The sequence below is a fragment of the Sarcophilus harrisii genome, chromosome 4, assembly GCF_902635505.1.
Source record: "Sarcophilus harrisii chromosome 4, mSarHar1.11, whole genome shotgun sequence".
NCBI lineage: Eukaryota > Metazoa > Chordata > Mammalia > Dasyuromorphia > Dasyuridae > Sarcophilus > Sarcophilus harrisii.
The window spans coordinates 136946710-136966897 of NC_045429.1; the positions used below are offsets into that span (position 1 = coordinate 136946710).

The following is a 20188-nucleotide window of genomic DNA, read 5'->3' on the forward strand; positions in this document are numbered from 1 at the left end:
GGACAATGAAGGAAAAAGGAAAATAAAGGATGCATGGAGTGAAAACTCAAAGATCTGCAAATGTCAGTCCACAGTATTTTTAACTTTTCCTAACTGATGTCACAGGAATGATAAGTATATAAACTTTATAGTTAATATTTCTAACAGTTTCTTCAGTTATTTTATAATCAAAACTTTCCTGGGCATAGTCTGAAAATTCTACTTTCAGGTATCCAAATTAGAGTACTGGATAGAAGTGAGTTGGAATTTTTTTTTTCCACGCCCCTCGTATAATCCCAGAAGCAGGCCTGGTCGGAATGAATTGCTTTGCAAGTTTTTTGGGGGATTGCTCATACAGCTTATGTTTGTTTTGTTTTGAGTCTTGACTTGTGATTTCATTGCTGTAGGGAACTCTGATTGAAAAAAAACTCTACCAAAATGGATCTGTAACTACTCTTCAAATGATGTGTTTCTTAAGACAGAGAGATAAAGAGCCTTGCCCAGAGTCCCAGAGTTAGAGAAAGACCTTAAATCTATGTCTTCTACATTGAGAAACTATCTACTACTACATAATGCCTCTAGCTAATTCTTTTTCTTTAATATACAAAAGTGCCAAAAAATTTCCATTTATAAGGAATATAATTTACTTTTTATATCTATAAATTGGCTATGAAAAACTGAACACAGAATGTAGAAGTCATTTCCCAACTGCCACACTCATATGAAGTTGCTCTTCATAGCTGAATGGCAATGAAAAGGCAGAACATTCATTACTGCTGAAGTAATGTTGTACTCCAGGCAGTGTTGATTTTGAAATAATAATAACTCACGTAACACTTCAGTTTCCCACCATTTTCATATCCATGATCTCATCTGAACCTAACAATAACCTTTGTGAAGTAAGCCAGGCAATTATTATCGACCTCATTTCATACAAATATGGGAAATCAGACTACAGATCCAGCACCATAGTGGAAGGCTGCTGAATTAGGAGTTAAAAGAAAATGACCAGGTTGGAATCCTGCTTCTGATTTATGAGTTACATTCTATAAGTGAGTCACATCTTACCTTTTGAATATTAAGGGACTGAACTGATCTATGAAGTTCCTTCTACCCCTAAATCTATGATCCTGTGCTCTTAATTTCTTTATCTGTAAACAGGAGATAACATTTCTTTATCTGTAAACAGGAGATAACCTGTTTACAGATAAACCTCACAGGGTTGTGATGGGAATCAAATGAGGCATTTATGAATGGCATTTTGGAACTCAAAAGCTACATAATTATTCTTTTATTATTATTGGATTAGTTGGGACACACAATGGAGGAGATAGGACTAGCACCCACAGGCTTTCTGATCGCTAATTCCATCGGACCTCATTTTAGGAAAATAGGGAGGAGAAATAAAAATCTGTATGGTACCTTCTATGTATGAAGCACAGTGCTAAAATGCTTTTTATAAATATTATCTCATTTGATCCTCAAAAAAATTTTTTTTGAAATAGATGCTATTATTATCTTCATTGTACAAATGAGAAAAGTGAGAAAAACAAAGGTTAAATGTCAACTTGCCTAGGGTCACTCAGCAAGTTTCTGAGCCCAGATCTGAACTCAGATCTTCCTGACTACAGATCCATTGCTCTACCCACTGGGCCATCAGCTGCCAGGTTGTGACAATATATTCTTCAACTGAAGGCACCCTAGATAGGGTGGTGCTCATTGACACCCTAACATTTATCAAGTGCCTATTATGTACAGGGAACCACACTTTGTCTTGGAAATGTAAAAAAGAAAAACAAGGCTATCAAGGAACTTAGAAATGAATGGAAAGTCTACTATGGAGGAGGGGAGGAAATATCTCTACAAACATATATTTTAAAAAGTATGGTACAAGGAAGAAAGTGATAATCCAAACATAGTATTGATAAGAAAATTTGTGTTTCAGGTAGCAAGGGCAAGAAGAAGTTGTTAATCAAACAAGATTCATCCAACTTGCGCCTTGAAGAAAGCATTTCAACAAATCAGGTAAGCAACAAACATTTAGTTCCAACAGGATTTCAGACATTAAGAGATATACTCACAAACACATGGAAGAAGGAGAAGAAAGAAAAAAGGATCAAGAGAAAAGGATTCAAATACAGTTTGACTGGGATGTGGAAAATGTTTTTACCAATGAAGTAGATTAAAAAAAAAAAAAAACTATCAAATCTGTAGGTAACACAAAGCTGGGAAGATTAGCTAATGTATCAGATGACAGTCAGGAACAAAGGGAGCTCAAAAGGCTAAAAAATAAGACTTAATATTCTTAAAAATGCAACAATGAATGTAAAATCCGATATGGATCCAACAGTAAATTTTTGAGGAGTGTGATAGGTAGATAGCAGTTTGTCTGAAAAATATCTGAGGATGTTAGTGGAGAGGCAAGCTCAGTGTGAACTAAGAAAGTAAAACTACAGCCAAAAAAATGGATGTAATCACAGTCTGCATTCATAAAGGCACAAAACTCCAAAAGAGGGAGGCAGGTGGAGAATTACTATCTTTTATACTTATTGAGGTCACCTTTAAATTTTGATGTCCCATTTTTGGGTACCATATTTTAATTGTTAAGTTTAAATACATTGAAAAATGGGAATGGTCTTTCATTTCATTTTATTTTTTATCCTTAGTACCTAGCCTTGCAGACAGCAGACAGACAATAGATAATTAATGGATTGGATTAGATGGTGAGCAAAGGCACTAAGATTTGCAAAGTGTACAATGGACAATAAATGATTCCGTCTGGTAAGACCACAACCATAATGTATCAGAATGGGAGTAATGTGAGTAGATGCTGAGAAAATAGAAAAATTCCAATTTCTGAAAGGACTTAAATTTCAGGCTGAGTTTGATCTTTATTTGGTAAGAAGAATGAAGGAAGCAAGCATTTTCTTATTAAATGCCTACTATGTACCAGGCATTGTGTAAAATGCTTTACAAACATTATTTTCTTTGATATTCCACACAAATCCCTATAACAATCCTGTGAAGGAGATACTATTATTATCCCCACTTTACAATTGAGGAAAAGAATTTGATTATGATATCACAGAAGCTAAGGAAGGAAAAATGATAAGGAATGTGATGTTAATATTTTTAATATTTCCAAATGATGCATGGAGGCCAAAGAGGAAGATGAGGGCTGAGAAAAAACCAATGAGAGTGTAAATAAGATTGTCTTTGAGAAAAGTTTCTGTAAAAATAGTGATACAAATAGAAACTGGAATTTAAAACGTCAAAATGAATTACTATTCAGCAATGAAAGGAAGAAATAGAAACACAGTATAATGAGGTAGAAGAGTCAAAAAAATTTTTAAAGGATGAGGGGGATCTAAATATGTCTGCAAGCTAATAGGAAAAAGGGAAGGAAAGGGTTTTTTTTGTTTTGTTTTTCAGTTAGAACTCTTCAATTGATCAGGACCACGAATATATATACCTTAAATGCTTATAGGTTTGATACAAAGGATATTCTATTAAAATTCTTATAGTCTAACAAAATCTACTATGATGTAAATCATAAAGCCCCAAATCTTGATTACTCAGAAAAGTAAATAGTTGAGATGCGCATCGGTGTAAAATTTATTATACCATTATCTCAGGTATCCTTCTCCCAAATGCTTTTAGTCTGAAGGAAAGGTTTAACATGTGTTACAGACATATGGAGTTGAAAGGGAAAGAGGATAGGGGTGTCAATCTAAACTAATGTTTTTGAAAGTCTGGGGAAATTTGGTGTTAATTACAGTGCTAGCTAGAATTTTGCTAAAGGATTTTCATGCTACCAAAAACCTTTCCCTCTAAAATATTAAATGATAAATTATGTATCATAAATGTCTTTGGGCTATAATTTTTATATGAAATTACATTTAATTTCTTCTATAATTTCTCTGACTCTCTTACATCACAGCAGGGTGTATCATACCTCAGATTCCTCAAATTAGCAAATAAGTTCCTTTAATACTTTTCAAGCAACAAAGTGTACTATGGCCAAATTAGTTCAGGAAATGCTAAGCTAAATAGTTTCTTAGGGTCTCTTCTAGAGACAAAATTCTATGACTATAAATTCCAAAGCAGGAAGGGGAACTACAAGAAGAAACAAAGCAGAAGGCCACTTGGGGTACAAGGCCAAAGAAACAGATGTGGGATGGGGTGGTACTTAGGGGTGGGTAGTAAAAGGCAGTGGAAAAACAGGACACCAGCAGAAGAAAGGGCAGTAAGGGCAAACATTGGTTTTACTCACTGTTTTGCCTTGGGCTAGCTTTGTTTACTATGACTATAAGGGTAAAAAAAATCAAAAAATGATTCATTTACTTGAATGACAATATGCATCTGATTCAGTAGTATGTAACTAGACACCCCTTTATTCTGGCTGACTGGTTGTATTTATACACTGGACTGAAAGGTAAATGAATATAAAAAGAAATTTCTTAAGCATTTAACCTTCTTCCTATTTAAGAAACTTAGAAATTATCCATGAAGAAAACAAATTACTTTTAGAATGTGATAAGGAAATCAATTTTTGCATGGAAATGCTTCACTAATAAAAAGAAAAAAAAAACAAAAAAACTTTTTATATGATTGTGTTTTATATGGTTGATAAGAAAAATGAGTAAAACCCGTAATGGAAAATGTCACAAAGACATATTATAATGAAACAATACTAAAAAATGATTGTAAATCTTATTTTAGCTTACTTCCCTGAAATTTACAAAAGAGAAATTATTGTCATAGAACTCTATACACAGTTGGTGTTTAATAAATATTTATTAAATATGCTTCTGACTGAAGAGGACAACTACAAAACAAATGAAAGAAATGTTGACTTAGGTGTTTCAGCTCTGTCATCCCTTTTTTTTTTTTTATCAGATTTTTTAAAAACGTACCAAGTATAAAAATATAAAGATTATTTTGGAAAAAGAAAAGAGAATAGTCTAGAAATATAAACTGGGTCATGAGGTATGAGGGAGAAAAGGGTTTCTTAATTACATAGGAATGAATTTGTCAAGATAAATGGATCTAACCTGCTATCTTGAAGACTCACAAACAGAATAACTTCTAAATAGCAGAGGAAATTTTTGGAAAGTGGCCTACCTGCTGCCCTCTGATGGCTGACTTAAATTCTAAATAAAATTTACTTGAGTTTGGGCTAAGAAATTAAATTTTTATTGTGAAGCACAATGTCAATATTGGGATCATAAGGCTTTTATAGATCAATTGGTACTATCCTCACATTGAAAATGATTTTAAATGAGGCTCAGAAATGTTAAGCCTAATATCATACATACCACAATAAAAGGCGGTTAAAATTCAAACATAGGTTCTTAACTCTTTCCTTAATACTGTGGAAAGGCAGTATATTTGTCTGGATATATGATAGCTAATAAAATAGACATGAATTATAACAGTAATTACTATCATGGCAGTACTTTAAGCCTCTGATTTCAAGTCTGGACATTGCTTCCACAAATGTTTCTATACTTCCTTCTATTCCTTAATGGATATGAAGGGTTATGGCTGAAAAAATAAATCATCTAGTGGCAAATGTTCAGGGGATGACTCTTTTTGACCCAAGGTAGGCTCATCTTATATACCACACATACAATCCATCCCTGTGACTGAACTCAAAACCTTTCCATTATGAAACCTTTCCATTGCTAAAGCTTGTACCTTGAGGGAAGGAGCTGGGATTAACTTCATTTTATGATGAGGATAGGAATCAGAAGAAGATTTTAATGGAACATTTCAATTGACCTTTTCTTCTAATTCTACTCCCTCAATAAGACATTATATTATACAATTTGACCACGTCATGATCCTCCTCATAAACTCTTATTGTTCCGTCTAGGATCAAATACAAACTCTTTTGGCATTTATTTAAATAACTTACAGCCTGGTTCTAACTTATCTTTCTAAGCTTATAAGCATTACTTTCTTTCTTGCTATTACTTAAATGTGATAGTCAATCTTCTACCTTTGTGACTTCACACCTGCCTGAACATCAATATTTCCTTACCTGTTTCTTAGAATCACTAGCTTTCTTCAAAGCACAGTTCAAATGCCACCCTACTGATAACTATAGTTGCTAATGCCCACTCTATGAAATTATCTTGTATTTACTTTGTATCTGCCTTTTTTTACATGTTGTTTCCCTGACAGGATGTAGGCTCCTTGAAGGCAGGGACCATATCATTTTGTTTCTGTATTCCCAGTCCCTAAAATATAGGAAATGATCTTGACACTGGAGGGAAAGCAGAATACTTAATTATTATTTAGCTTATCTTTCCTCATCCCTTCTTACCTACCTCCCACCCACTACTCACCCCTGGCCCACTAAGTTTTCTGGGTTTTTTTGCTGAGGCAATTAGGGGTAAGTGACTTGCCCAGGGTTACACAGCCAGGAAGTGTTAAGTGCCTGAGGCCAGATTTGAACTCAGGTCCTCCTGACTTCAGAGCTGGTGCTCTATCTACTGTGCCACCTAGCTGCCCCCCTTCCACCTTCAATGCTTTAAAACCAATCATCATCATCATCATCATCATCATCATCATCATCATCATCATCCTCATCATTTTCAGGCTAGGAAGCAAAGAGCCTAAGTGGTTCATAGGATCTGAATTTCAAGATAATGAAAATGTTAATGAAAAGTTAATAAGAAAATCCTATCGGCTTTGAATAAATACAATGAATACAAGCTGGGACAAGTTACATCCTAGGGAACTGAAGGAACTGGTAGCTGTGGTTACTGAGCCAAAAAGTGGTCCTTGAAAATTAGTGGTGAAATTCCTGGGTCAGGTGACCAGCAAAATGGATCCTCAGATCCCCATAACCCTTCAAACCTCTCCAAAACAGAAATCATGCACCAAAGATAAAGGAACTTCAACTGACTCCATGGTCTGAGACATTAGAAAAACAAAAGAAAGTAAAAACTCCAAGAACTAATGCCTAATTCATGCCCCCCTCCTTTACTACCCAGCACAATACCAGCAGAAAGCTTCACAAGTTGACCTGATCTATGGATTTGTAACAAACGTAACACCACATTTCCAGTCCCTCTTCCTTCTTTCCATTTCTGTGGAGATCCAAATTCCAAACTGCAGAAATATCCTCAGGCCTTGAGAGCCTGAGCCACAGCAGTAGTCTCTACTACCAAAGATCTCTCTGAGAGGAGGAGGAACATAGAGAAAGGTACAACAGATACATCTGAGCACAAGTCCACAGCCCTCTTCCCCAACATTCCCCATCCCCAACCTTGGATATCTAAACTTTCAAGAGCAGAAATCAAAATACAGATTGCAATGGTACCAGCATGGAATTACTTTGTTTAGCCAGACCGGAAAACTAAGAAATAGAGGGAGTAGGACAAGTACTGGGCACTCCTTTGAAATTCACTAAGCCTGGAGGAAAGATGGCACTCTCCAGCTGGAACCAAGCTGGTGCTCCCCAAAGTCAATCCAGGCAGAGACCTAAATTGGTGAACCATGAATTTTCCAGTCTGGGAAAAGGCTAAAATGCATTATTATTCGCCCCAAAGGAAACCACCATCAGAAGGGACCGAATTAAAAAGTGAGCAATTAAGGAAAATAAGGAGGATGGGAGAAGAGGGAGGAAGACCAAAATTACCATAGATCTCAGAAAAAAGAGAACTCCACAAACTCTTAGGCATAAGCAGATAAACCAACAGGGAAGATATTAATAGCAGAAAGAAATATGGCCTCATTTAGGCAAAGAATTCATAGATCACCTACAGAAAAAAACCCAAGGCTTTAAGCCCCAAGACACATAATGGTTAACTTGAGAAAAAAGAAATTCTGTAAGTGGCTAAGATACATACCTTTAAATACAAAGGAAAGGAAAATTTAATAACCCAAGACTATTATACCTACCAGAAAATGCAGAGGGAATGGAATAATATGTTCCCAAAACCAAATGGGTCTCAAGATGCAATCCAAAATGACCTATCTTGAAAAATCCTAGCTCTACTATAAATGAAAATATATGGACATTTGATAATAAAGAGGTGTTTAAAACATTTTCAGAAAGAAAACCAGAATTGAACTGATTATTTACTTCTCAAACACTCCAAACAACAGAGATGCATGAGGAATGAATAAATACAACAAAGGCATCAACATCAGTAGAGTAACATCAAAGAAACCAATAAAAGATTTCTTTTTAAATGTACACAAAAACATAGGAGTGAAAGCGGAGATTGGAAAAAGTGATATTGGAGAGGTGAGCTTGGGTTGTTATGACAGAGCCTAGAAACACCCAGCCTACAGGTGCATCAATGTTTCTTGTAGATTAAATTACAAAATGGGAAAATGTGTAGAATGGAGGAGGAAGGAGGAGAATAGAAGGGAATACATGATGTGCTCCAGTTAAACTTAGGGCTAGCAATGAGGGGAAAATGACTTTTATAGTCTTTCAGAAAAAGCTTGCAAGGAAGTGGATAAGGAGGCAAAGGGAATTAAAATATTGGAGGTCTTGCTTTGGTAATGGGAGGGAGTTCCATTGATGAATGCTCTTATACATAAAGAGAGAAGTTCCGTGAAAGGAGATGGGGACCTTGTGCTGGGTACTGTCTATGGGGATTTGTTGCATGAAAAGGCCATTGGTTCAGGAGCTCTGGAGTTCCTGGAGACAACTGGTTCCTGATGGAGTGGTAGAGCATTGATTTAGATAAATGAATATGACCAGGAAGAAATAGTGGTGGGCTATATAATTAAGGAGATGGGGATGAAGTGGAAGATTACTGACATGGTATAATGTTGTTCCCCAGAAGAATTAACATTTTTTTCTGATAGTAAGCCACAACAGAAAAAAGAAGTCCAAGATGCAACCTCATCAAATCAGTGACAGAAACAACTTCAAACAGGATAGACTAGAATTGATAACTCAGATGATCTGATTACATGAGAAATTCAGAATAGTGTTAGGTTATATAAATATAGGGACCATGAACCAAAGAATGAGATTCTAGAGAAGATAGAGAGGATGAATATAATGAAGAGAATGAGGGAGAAAAATCCTCTCTGGAAAGGAGAAAATCTTGTTATAAAGAATGAAATAAATAATAATAATTAAAAACCCTAAGGAACAGAATTAGTTGGAGAGGATAAGAAAAAGGAAGAATCTACTTGACAGAAAGAAAAACAATGAGTGGAAGAATTAAATATCAGATAAATGCAGGAAAGAAAAAGGAACTGTTAGTAAGCAAAACTCCAAAAAGTAACAAATACGACACAAGACACGTAGAAGAATGCCAGAGGGAACAAGGGTACCTTAAAAAAAAAAAAAATTTAAGCTAAAGAAACTGAAGAGATATAGTACTATGTTTATGGAAAATATAAACCTAACTTTAAGTGTGAATGGATTAAACAAGCCAATGAAATTAAAAAGTGACAGATTAGATAAAACAAAATTCTACAATCTGCAGCTTACAAAAAACGCATTTTAAAAACAGACATCCACAAAATAAAACTGACTGACTGGAAGAATATGTACTATGTACCAAATGAATCCAAAAAAGCAGAGATTGCAGTTGTGCTATCTGACAAAGCAAAAATATTCAAAAAGTAAAAAGGGACAAATAAGCAAGGAAACTATACTATAGTGAAAGTAATCATAAGTAAAAACCAAAATTTAGATGTCTTAGCATCCACATTCACAAAAGAAACATCAGCTTAGCTACAAAAATATGCATAAACAAAAACACAACAATAACAAGATACTTCAATGTCACCTTTCACAGCTTTTAATAAGTCTAACAGAAAGATAAATAAAGGGGGAAAATATGAAACAACAAATTACTGAAGAAATTATATACAAAAAGACTTAAAGCATCATCTAAATGAAACTGCAAAAAATATATATATATATATATATATTTCTCAGCACCACATGGGACTTTTACAAAAACTGACCATTTATTAGAGCATAGAGATATTTCAAACAAATGTTCAAAGGCAGAAATAGTAAATGTAATTTCATAATGTAATAAAAATAGTCACTGATATAGGGATCACAAACAAAAGACAAATGGCGACTTAACAATGAAATCCTAAATAATGATGGGTCAAAGAACAAATCATAGAAACAATAAATTATGTGAAAAAAATGATAATGATGAAACAACATACCAGAATTTCTGGGATGCAGCTAAAGCAGTCCTCAGGGGAAAAATCATATCCCTACAAACATACATTAACAAAATAGAAAAAAAGAGAATATTAATGAACTGAATATACATTTTAACAATTAGAAGCCAACAAATGAACAAGCCTAAAATAAACACAAAAGAAGACATATTAAAAATTAGAGGAAAAATAGATAAACTACAAATTGAAAAAATAGTGTAGAGTTGTTCATGATGGAATACATCTGTAGAATTTACTCCTAGGGAGGCTGAGACTAGCCACATTACTTGGAAATTCTGAATTTCAGTTGTAAAACATTATCTGCACTAAATTCTGTTCCAATATGGTGAATCTCTAGGATTTGAACTTAGGGTGCCTAAGAAAAAGATAATCAGCTCAGACTAGAAAAGAAGCAGATCACATCTTCTATGCCAATCAGCAGAGGTATGGAATATTACTGGATTTAGTTACTGAGTTTCTGGATAAGACCAGGTGGGAAGGGAGGGGGGAAGGAAGGAAGCAAGGGAGGGAGGGAGAAAGGAAACGAAGGAAGGGAGGAAGGAAGGAAGGAAGAAAAGAAGGAAGGAAGGGAGAGGAAGGAAGGAAGGGAGGAAGGAGAGAAGAAGGGAGGAAGGGAGGAAGGGAGGAAGGGAGGAAGGAAGGAGGAAGGAAGGAAAGGAAAGAGGAAGGAAGGAAGAAAGGGAGAGAGGGAGGGAGGGAGGGAGAAAGGAAAGAAGGGAGGGAGGGAGGAAGGAAGGAAGGAAGGAAGGAAGGAAGGAAGGAAGGAAGGAAGGAAGAAAGGAGAGAGGGAGGGAGGGAGGGAGAAAGGAAAGAAGGGAGGGAGGGAGGAAGGAAGGAAGGAAGGAAGGAAGGAAGGAAGGAAGGAAGGAAGGAAGGAAGGAAGGAAGAGAAAAGCAAGGAAGGGAGGAAGGAAGGAAGGGAGGAAGAAAGAGAGAAAGGAAGGAAGGGAGGAAGGAAGGAAGGAGGAAGGAAGGGAGGGAGAGGAGGGAGGGAAGAAAGAAGGAAGGGAGGGAGGAAAGGAGGAAGGAAGGAAAGAAGGGAGGGAGGGAGGGAGGGAGGAAGGAAGGAAAGAAGGGAGAGAGAAGAAGGTAGAGAAGAAGGGAGGGAGGGAGGGAATTTACATTACATTAACTTCATCCAGAACAGGTTACTATCATTTCTTTTCTTGGCAAGGAGTTAGTGAGAAAGGTGGGATGACACAATAAAAACAGTACAACATTTGACAATATGTCTTATGATATTCTTGTGGACAAGATGAGAGAGTTACAAGTTTCACATAGCATAGTTTTGCATTTGAAACTGGTTTAATGGCGGCTTTCAAAGAATGATGACTAACTGATCAATGACTAATTAATGTCAAGCTGAAGTGAGATCTCCAGTGAAATGTCAAAATGTAGAGTGATTTCTAGTGAAGTATCTCAAAAATCTATTCTTGGCCCTGTGGCATTCAACATTTTTATGTAAGGGTAGTTCATCCACCCTAATTAATGTAATCCCAGAAAGCCTAGCTGGATTGACTCAATCAATCAAAGTTTTAATTAGATACAAAAAAATTTTAATCAATTTGAAAGAGAGAGACACTTTGGTCATCATATGGAAGCAAATAAACCTCAAAATGATTGTCTTGTAATTAGTTGAGATAAATAGCTGAGACCTGTAGGTTATGGGCAAAGAAGCAAAATGGGATTTTAACTTTCATGTCACAGGGGCAACTTGAGCATGGGTGAATCCAATGGAAGAAGATTCCTGAAACAAAATGCTTCAGATGGGGAGGAATGAGCTTATCTCTTTCCCAGCCTCCGTTGACAAGATTACAACCCTATGAACTTCAAGAGTTCTGAAGATCTGGATTTTCCACTAGGAGGTGGAAGTATACTTAGAATAGGTGTGTGACTACCAGCAGTATCTTAATCTGGAGCTGACAGACATGCTAAGTATAAACTGAACAAGGAAAGACAGTATGCAGGATATATACACTGATCTGAAGAGGTCAGCAAAGAGCAATACTTAGAAGTTCATGAAGACTCCAATGTCCAAGAGGTATCAATACACCTTTAAGTTACATGTGCTCCCTAAGTTTGAGTCTATTCTTCCTAGGGACTTTTGAGTCTTTAAAGGAGTACAATTCCTTTTAGTGAAGGAGGGATTTAAAAATATATATATAACATTTAACTTACTATATCTGTTCAATAAATATTCTTTCTAGCCCCTTAGATTTACCCTGAGAACCCTAAGTGGAGAATAACCATCCACCCTTTGGGGATTTGGCTTGCGTAGAGGTAGCTTAGGGCAATGAACCTTGGAAAGATGCTCCACAAAGAAGTGGCTAGGATAAAGGCATAGATGTGTGTTTATGAAATACACATATAGCAAAAAGTTGAATAAGACAGCTAATACATAAAGTGATATAATCAGGACATTAAAATATCTCAATATTCTGGCATGATATTCTGGCATGACTAGATGTCATCACTAGACCTTAGATGACCACATGCCAGGGATGTTGAATGAGGGATGCTTGCTTAGGTATAGGTTATATCTGTTACTGTTGTCCAGGCATTTCAGTTCTGTATGACTCTTCATTGCCTTGTTTTGGGCTTTCTTGGCAAACTATTGAGATGGTTTGCCTTATCCTTCTCCAACTCATTGTATAGATGAAGAACTGAGACAAACAGTATTAAGTGACTTGCCCATGATTACACAGCTAGTAAACTCTGAGACTATATTTGAACTCAGGAGGATAAAGCCTTCCTGACCTCAAGCCCAACCTTACCACCTAAATGACTTTTAAATAGAGGCTGATTCTAAATGTGATAAAGAGAAAGATAAGCTTTAAAAGATGTGTTCTCTATTTTCCTCTGAATTTACATAATGAATTAGTGTGTAAGAGGAGAAAGAGAATGGGGTCAATGGAAAAAGGGCTGGATCTGATATCAAGGTACAAGGGATGAAATCTCATTTCTGCTACTTATTACTTGTGTCACCTAAGGCAAATCATTTGACTTCTCTGGGTCTCAGTTTTCACATCTGTAATAAAAGGTTGAAATGATGATCTCTCTCTGATCTTAATTTTTTAGTTTTAAATCCATCATCCTAAGTGGTTTTATAGTTTTATAGAGAGAGAGATAATACACACACACACACATATATGTAATGTCCAGGATAGCTTTCTGGAGGTCCTCTGGACCGGCCTTGGTCTCAGCAGGACAGACACCACGAGAATTGTCAGGAATAGAGTCTAAAGTCTTTATTGTCAACATCGAAGTTTGTCTCCTTCATAGTTTGTTCCAGTCTGACCAACTGCCTCTGATTGCCTCTGTCCCCACTTCTCTTAGTCCTTGAATACCCTATTACAATTACATCATTACAGCATACTAGAGTGATTATATTATATCATACCAAATATATGTGAACTAGAGAATTATTATCTCATCAATTCCACTGAGTTAACACCTTGTTGTAAATGTCCTTGTTTCAAGTATACTTCTCCAGAGTTCCGTCCCTTTACACACACACACACACACACACACACACACATCCCTTATATATAATTTTGTATGATCTGAAAGTAGTGGCATGGCCTTACTTTCATAACATAGATGGACATTTAAAAATTCTAAACTTCTCTACCTGGGTGGTTGAAAACAAATACGTTATATTTATCAGTCTAGATAGAAAAGAAAGTAGTGGTTTATGATATGTAAGTTATAAAATTTGGCAAAAATCTCCAACAAACTTTCAAACCCTAGTCATTTAGCTGAATTCAAGAGAACACAAAAATTCTTAAAAAACTGATTTATAAAGTCAGGTGTGGTGGTATATGCCTATAATTCTTGTTGCCTAGAAGGTTGGGGTTAGTGGATCACCTGAGCTTAGAAATTGTAAGCTGTAGTATGACTTAAACCTACAGGGGTCACAGGGTTATCTAAGCAGGTGAAACTGGTTCAGGCTGAAAATGGGGCAAATCCAAGGTCCTATGACAATCAATAGTGAGATCAGTTTTGTGAGTAGTTGCTGTTCTTCTAGACTGGGAAAAATAGGGAGACCCAGCATCATGATAAATGTGGAAATATGTATAGAAGAACTGCACATGTTTAACATATATTGGATTACCCTCTGTCTAGGGGACGGAGACCTGAGAAAGGGAGGAAGAACAATTTGGAATGTAAGGTTTTGCAAGGGTGAATGTTGAAAACTATCTTTGCATGCGTTTTGAAAATAAAGAGCTATTTAAAAAAAATAAACTAAAAAATTAGGGAGACCTAAATGAAACAACAATAAAAAGTTCTTTATAAACTACAAAAAAAGCATACATATATAGTTAGGAAAAAACTACAATGAAAGATATAAAAATGAATTTGCTTTTTAGTACATTAACTGTCACTGGAGAGATATACAACTATATATAAGTAGTGGGGAAAAAATTCAACAAATACAATTCAATAAGCAATTAAATGTTTAACACATTTGAGGTACTGTGCTAAGTGTTAGTGATAAAAGAATAAAAAGTAGCATGATCTCTTCCTTCAAAAAACTTATGTTTTACTGGGAATACCAGAAGATTATAGATCTAGAGTCAGAGAGTAACTCACAAAGACAATGAACTCAACTCCTTCATTTTTTACATAAGGAAACTAAAGTTCAGAGAAGTGCTTTGACCAGGATCTCAGAACTAGTATTATCAGATACACATACACATAAGTTAACCCCTGTTTGCAATTTTATTTACTTCTCTAAATTCTTTTTATCATTTTACAGCATTGGTTTGGGAACGACAGGATATAGTGCTCCATGAAGCAGGAAAGCCTATTTACCTTTTAGAAGCAATATTTACTTATTTTGTTTGTCTGGTATTAAAACCACACATACAGTTTTTAACAAAATCTGATCTGATATGAGCAGAAAAATCATGGGACAAGATTCATTTACAAAGTATTTGGCTAAAATATTTAGGGGATGAAATACTATTAAATGCTATTTAATCTAATCATACAATAAAATACAATATGATTTTTAAGAAGTTGAACTCCACACTCCTATCAGATCATGTTCACCTGAACAATTTTGAAATAATTCCTCTGAAATCACCTCTATAAGATGTAAGACACTGAAATACTGATATTCTTATAAGTATTTATATTCTTTTTTAAAAATTACTTTCTAACCAAAATAAACCCCTTAACGGATATGATCTGAAGCAGTGTTAAGAAACAGATGTGAAAAAAATACCCACAATATTTATAGACCATCAATGCTGATATTCAAACTGGCTAATACACCTAAGAATCTTAACTGAAGGCTTACTATGGATCTACCCAATTTCAAATTCTTTTAGATATACTACTACCATGAAATATAATAGTACTTTCTGGTCTCAAGTAGATTACTTTAGCTTTGGGAGTGGGAAGTGGATGGAGAGAATAGTTCTGAACTCTACTCACAATGAAAATCATAATCCAAACATCAGCCTCATCACTTTCAAGCCTGGATAAACCTAACTTTTTTAGGCATACAGTGACCTCTACTGGTGTACAGGCAGAAGACACCAAAATGGAAATTTCCCTGGAACTCTGTTACAAGATTAAGAAGCTATAAAATGTATTTAAACATCATTATAAAACTTTTCCTTTTCTGCCATCAGACACTCTTCCATCTGAACAACACAGAGAATGCCACAAAATGAGAGACAATATATTAACTGCTAAGTTAATTTAGCAGTTAATCGTGGTGGTGGTTTCTGCATGCTGAAAGATGCAACTATAAAGGTATTGCCAAAAAATAAAATAAACAAATGTAACAAAATTCATGTCACAGTGATTCTGTTTTGATGACTCTTTACCAATACGACAAGTTACCCAAGGAACAAAACCAAAAATACATCTCTCAGAACTATGCAACTCCTTAAACCTATCTAACCATAAAAAGTTGGTAAAGTATTTAATAACCGATTTCTAGGTACCAGGGATTAAGGAACCACAGGATTCTGGTATCACAAGAGCTATTCTGAGAGAGTTCTAGAACATATGCAATTCCTTTGTTTATCCAGAAGCTATCAACTCAGTTCAAAAACATATTCCAGGTACTATTTTATGCCAGATGCAGGAAACATAAAAACAAATGTGATACTGATCCTATTCGCAACAAGTTTATAATTGAATGAAGGGAAGAACAACTTAGAGATGACCAAGCCTCCAAGAGTTTATTCCTGATCAAATGAACACTCTGACCATCCTTCAGTTTAGGTCTGTATTTCTGTGGATCAACCAGAACCAAGCCCTCTTCTCAGTATGGGGAGGTAAATAATTTCACAGTGACAAAGGGACAGCTAATGGACAGACTGAAAAGCAAAGACATATCCTACTTAGCTGGTGGAGTATTATGGTCTGTTAATGTTAACTGGTTTGGGGAAAAACAATTACAAATGAAATTAATATTACAAAGGGACAGATTAGCTATTTGGAGAAATGGTCTAAAAAGATGATTAGTCAGACAAGGTTACAGTAGAGTTTTATGATTTTAAAATGGAATCTGGTTATAATGTAACAGCACTATTATAAAATTAAGGTGCCAAGAGCCTATATATTATAAATGATAGTGGAAAGCTTATTAAGAAAAGCACTGCAGAGATTAATGAGAAATTTGGCCTCTGAAAAATTATTAAAATTATTTGAAGGTGGAAAAGTCTGGCAATGGCTTAAATTTATATATATCATTTTATGTTTAACAAATGCATTCCTTACAACTTTATGACTTCAGTAGTATTAAGAATTACCATCTCTATTTGAAAGATGAGGAAGTTGAGAGAATAAGAATTAGAAACATGCTAATTTCTATACTGCATTAAATGACATAATTATAGGGAAGTCTTATAATAGTGGTGGTGTAGTGCTAGGTCTAGGTTACCCATTTTCTATCAAGCAATTATTACTATATATAATTATTATGTATAGTATATATACAGTATAGATTAGGAGATATAAGAGCACACATATTCTCTGGTTATTAACTGTTTTGGGGAAAATATAATTCTGGGGTGGCAGTTAACTCTGGAAAAATCCTATAAATGGATGACTGTCAAACAAAGTTATTGCACATTTTCTTTTTAAAATTTACAACTTTAAAATGGGATCTGTTTATATTATATTAACACTGTTATTCTAAATTATAAGAATAAAATTATACAAAGTATTAAATCTATAATGATAAAAGAGAGGCAGCATCAAACTTTATACAGAGCTGGCAATGGAATTGGGGAGACCTGCTTATAATCCACTCTTTGGCATATATTCTTTTATTAACTGATTATGTACCTACTATGTGCCAGGCATTGTGCTAATAAGCACTGAGAATACAAAATGGGGCAAAAAATACTCCTTGCCTTCAAAGAGTTTACAATCTAATAATGAAGCACATCTTTTAGGATCCTAGGTAACTCTCTGAAACTCTTAACCTACAAAGAAGGTGATAAATCTGCTGTCCCAGCATTTTCCTAAGCCACTGAAACCACAAGTCCAATTTTTATCCTTATATAACTTTAGAAAGCAGAGGCAACAGTAGTTGACAATTATATAGTGGCTTAAGTTTGAAAAGTGTTTAATGAACATTTTTCATTTGCTTCTCACCTGTGAGGAAGCTATTAATTTTAGATTAATTTTAGACTCCCTTCTACCACTATACCACACTGTTATTCTTCTAGAAATGTCATAATATAAATGGCCAACATAATACTTGAAAATATGGAAATACTGTATAATGCTTAGTCAAGTATATATTACATATTATATTTCTCTGCTTGAAGGATAATACTCCCTAGACACTAAAGTATTATTTGGTGGAATATAGAAACAATTTATGGAAAGGCAATTTAGTGTCCTGAAATGATTAAGGCTTTTTCAAAATAATTACTTTAATATAAATGTTTACGAGAGAGAGAGAGAGAGAGAGAGAGAGAGAGAGAGAGAGAGAGAGAGAGAGAGAGAGAGAAGAGAGAGAAAGGAGGAAACATCGAAGTCTTAACTTCATGTTAGTTTTTCTCCAATATGCTCCTTGAGGAAAAGGGCTGTTCTTTTATTCTGTGCCTAATGCCTAGTACTATGACTTTCAAATAGCAGGTGATTAATAAATGCTTAGGCTATATTACAGAAAACCATTTCCAAAGAAGTGATTGTCAAATATTTTAAAATATATTGGAAAAAGGTAAAGGGGCAGGAGGAAAGGCAAGAAAATGAAAGGAAAATCCAAAGTAGAGGTGGATTAAATAGCATTCTTCCACCACCCTACCATACCCTTTTAACTCAATTTCTCTATTTATTCCGTTAGAGAAAAACAACTATTATACTATAAAGAGGAACAACACATATAGTTTTACTGGTATAGGAAACTCCTGGGTAAGAGGAATCTCTTTATCAACTCTGTAGTTTCTCAGAAACTTTTAGATATAGGAGGTGACCTAGAGCAGAGAGAGTCTCATCTAGGGTCATATAGACAAGCATGTACACTTTGGTCTTTCTGGCTTAGAAGTCTCTCACACCAAAGGGCTCTCATAAATTATGGAAATTTCCATTATTTCTTAAGCTAAAATGCTCACCAACTTGAGAGTTTTCTGCAGGTAGTTGCATCAATCATAGTTTTTGTTTATAATTTGTTTTTGATCTTGTCTGCCTAAAATGACAGTGTTTGTTTTCTTTAATCAATACAGTGCTGTAAAGGTCAACTCTTTTAGGACTGGTTTTGAGCAAAACTACTTAGAGTAGTTTTGTGAAAGCTTGAATAACAGAACTTTAAAATGTCTTGTCAATGGTGTATATTGATAGCTACAAAGAAACTACTTAGCCTTTCAATAGCAGAAATACTCAAGAGAACATAAGCTATAGTTATACAATAATAAACATGGTGGGGGAATAATGTGTTAGAGTACACAATTATATACAGTCATGACTTTGATCTAAAGAACAGCCATTTTTAAGCTTTTGGGAGTAGGGACAGCTATTTTTGATTTTATGTTGACCTGAGACAACATGTTATGTACTTCCAGTAGAAAGCCAACAAGAAAAAGTGATTTTAAAAAATATTTCTGGTTAAGTAATGCAGTATATGTTTAGGAAAAAAAAAAACTTTTTAAAAATGTAAATCTAGTCCCTAAATTCTGAAAATTGATAAGGATTCTTTATAAAAGTATGACATAGTCAAAGCTATATTATTCTACATTCTCTCTAACCAGGAATCTCTTTTTAGAAAATTGATTTCTTATCAAATAAATCTTCAAATTACAATGTGCTAAATGTACCTGAAATAAGGCCAGGAATAGGGCCTGCTAAGAGGTTGTTTTCCTGATATTTGAGGACTAAATAAATTACATGCATACACATTATTTTCTAAGTCTTTTCAGTAAAAGGAAAAGGAAGCTGGAGATACAAATAATCATTAGACAACATGAAAAAACTAGGATTTTGTAACTGAAATGCACTCACTCCCTTTTATATTCCTTAAGACCTTGCTTAAGCATCACCCTCTACAACAAACTTTTATGATTCTCTCAATTGTTAGTACCCTCCCCCTCAAATTACATTGCAATTTAACTATACTACATTTATTTATGATTATTCTACATATACTTATATGCGTTTTCATGCCCTCCATTAGAATGTAAGCTTTGTTAATAAGGATAGTTTCATTTTTATCCTCAGTATTTAGCATAGTGAGTTACACACAGAAGACATTAAATAAATGCTCATTGACTGGTTTTTGATTAAGCCACTTTTGTGGCAGAGATGCTGAAGTAACTTGCCACTTCCTTCTTTAGCTCATTTTACAAATGAGGAAATTGAGGCAAACAGTGACTTGTCCACAGTCACAGCTATTAAATATCTGAGGCTAGATTTGAACTAACAAAGATGAGTCTTCCCAAGTCTAGGCCTAGCACTTTATCCACTTTGCCAAATAAGCTGCCTATTACTTCCCTACTCATTTATTAGAATGTCTGCTACACAAAACTTCTACTATATACATGAAGAATCTTTCC

General features: G+C 34.9%; 1 long non-coding RNA gene across 3 annotated transcripts; it reads left to right on the plus strand.

The window, feature by feature from the left end:
• The first annotated feature begins 911 nt into the window (after positions 1–911).
• On the plus strand, positions 912–15964 carry LOC116419131. 3 transcript variants are annotated; one of them, XR_004229400.1, is made up of 5 exons: positions 912–1031; positions 1925–2004; positions 10505–10590; positions 11874–12207; positions 15809–15964. It is a non-coding gene; the product is annotated as an uncharacterized LOC116419131 (long non-coding RNA). The 3 variants fall into 3 exon arrangements; XR_004229398.1 differs by lacking the exon at positions 10505–10590; XR_004229399.1 differs by lacking the exon at positions 10505–10590 and having other exon boundaries at positions 912–991.
• The last annotated feature ends 4224 nt before the right edge of the window (positions 15965–20188 follow it).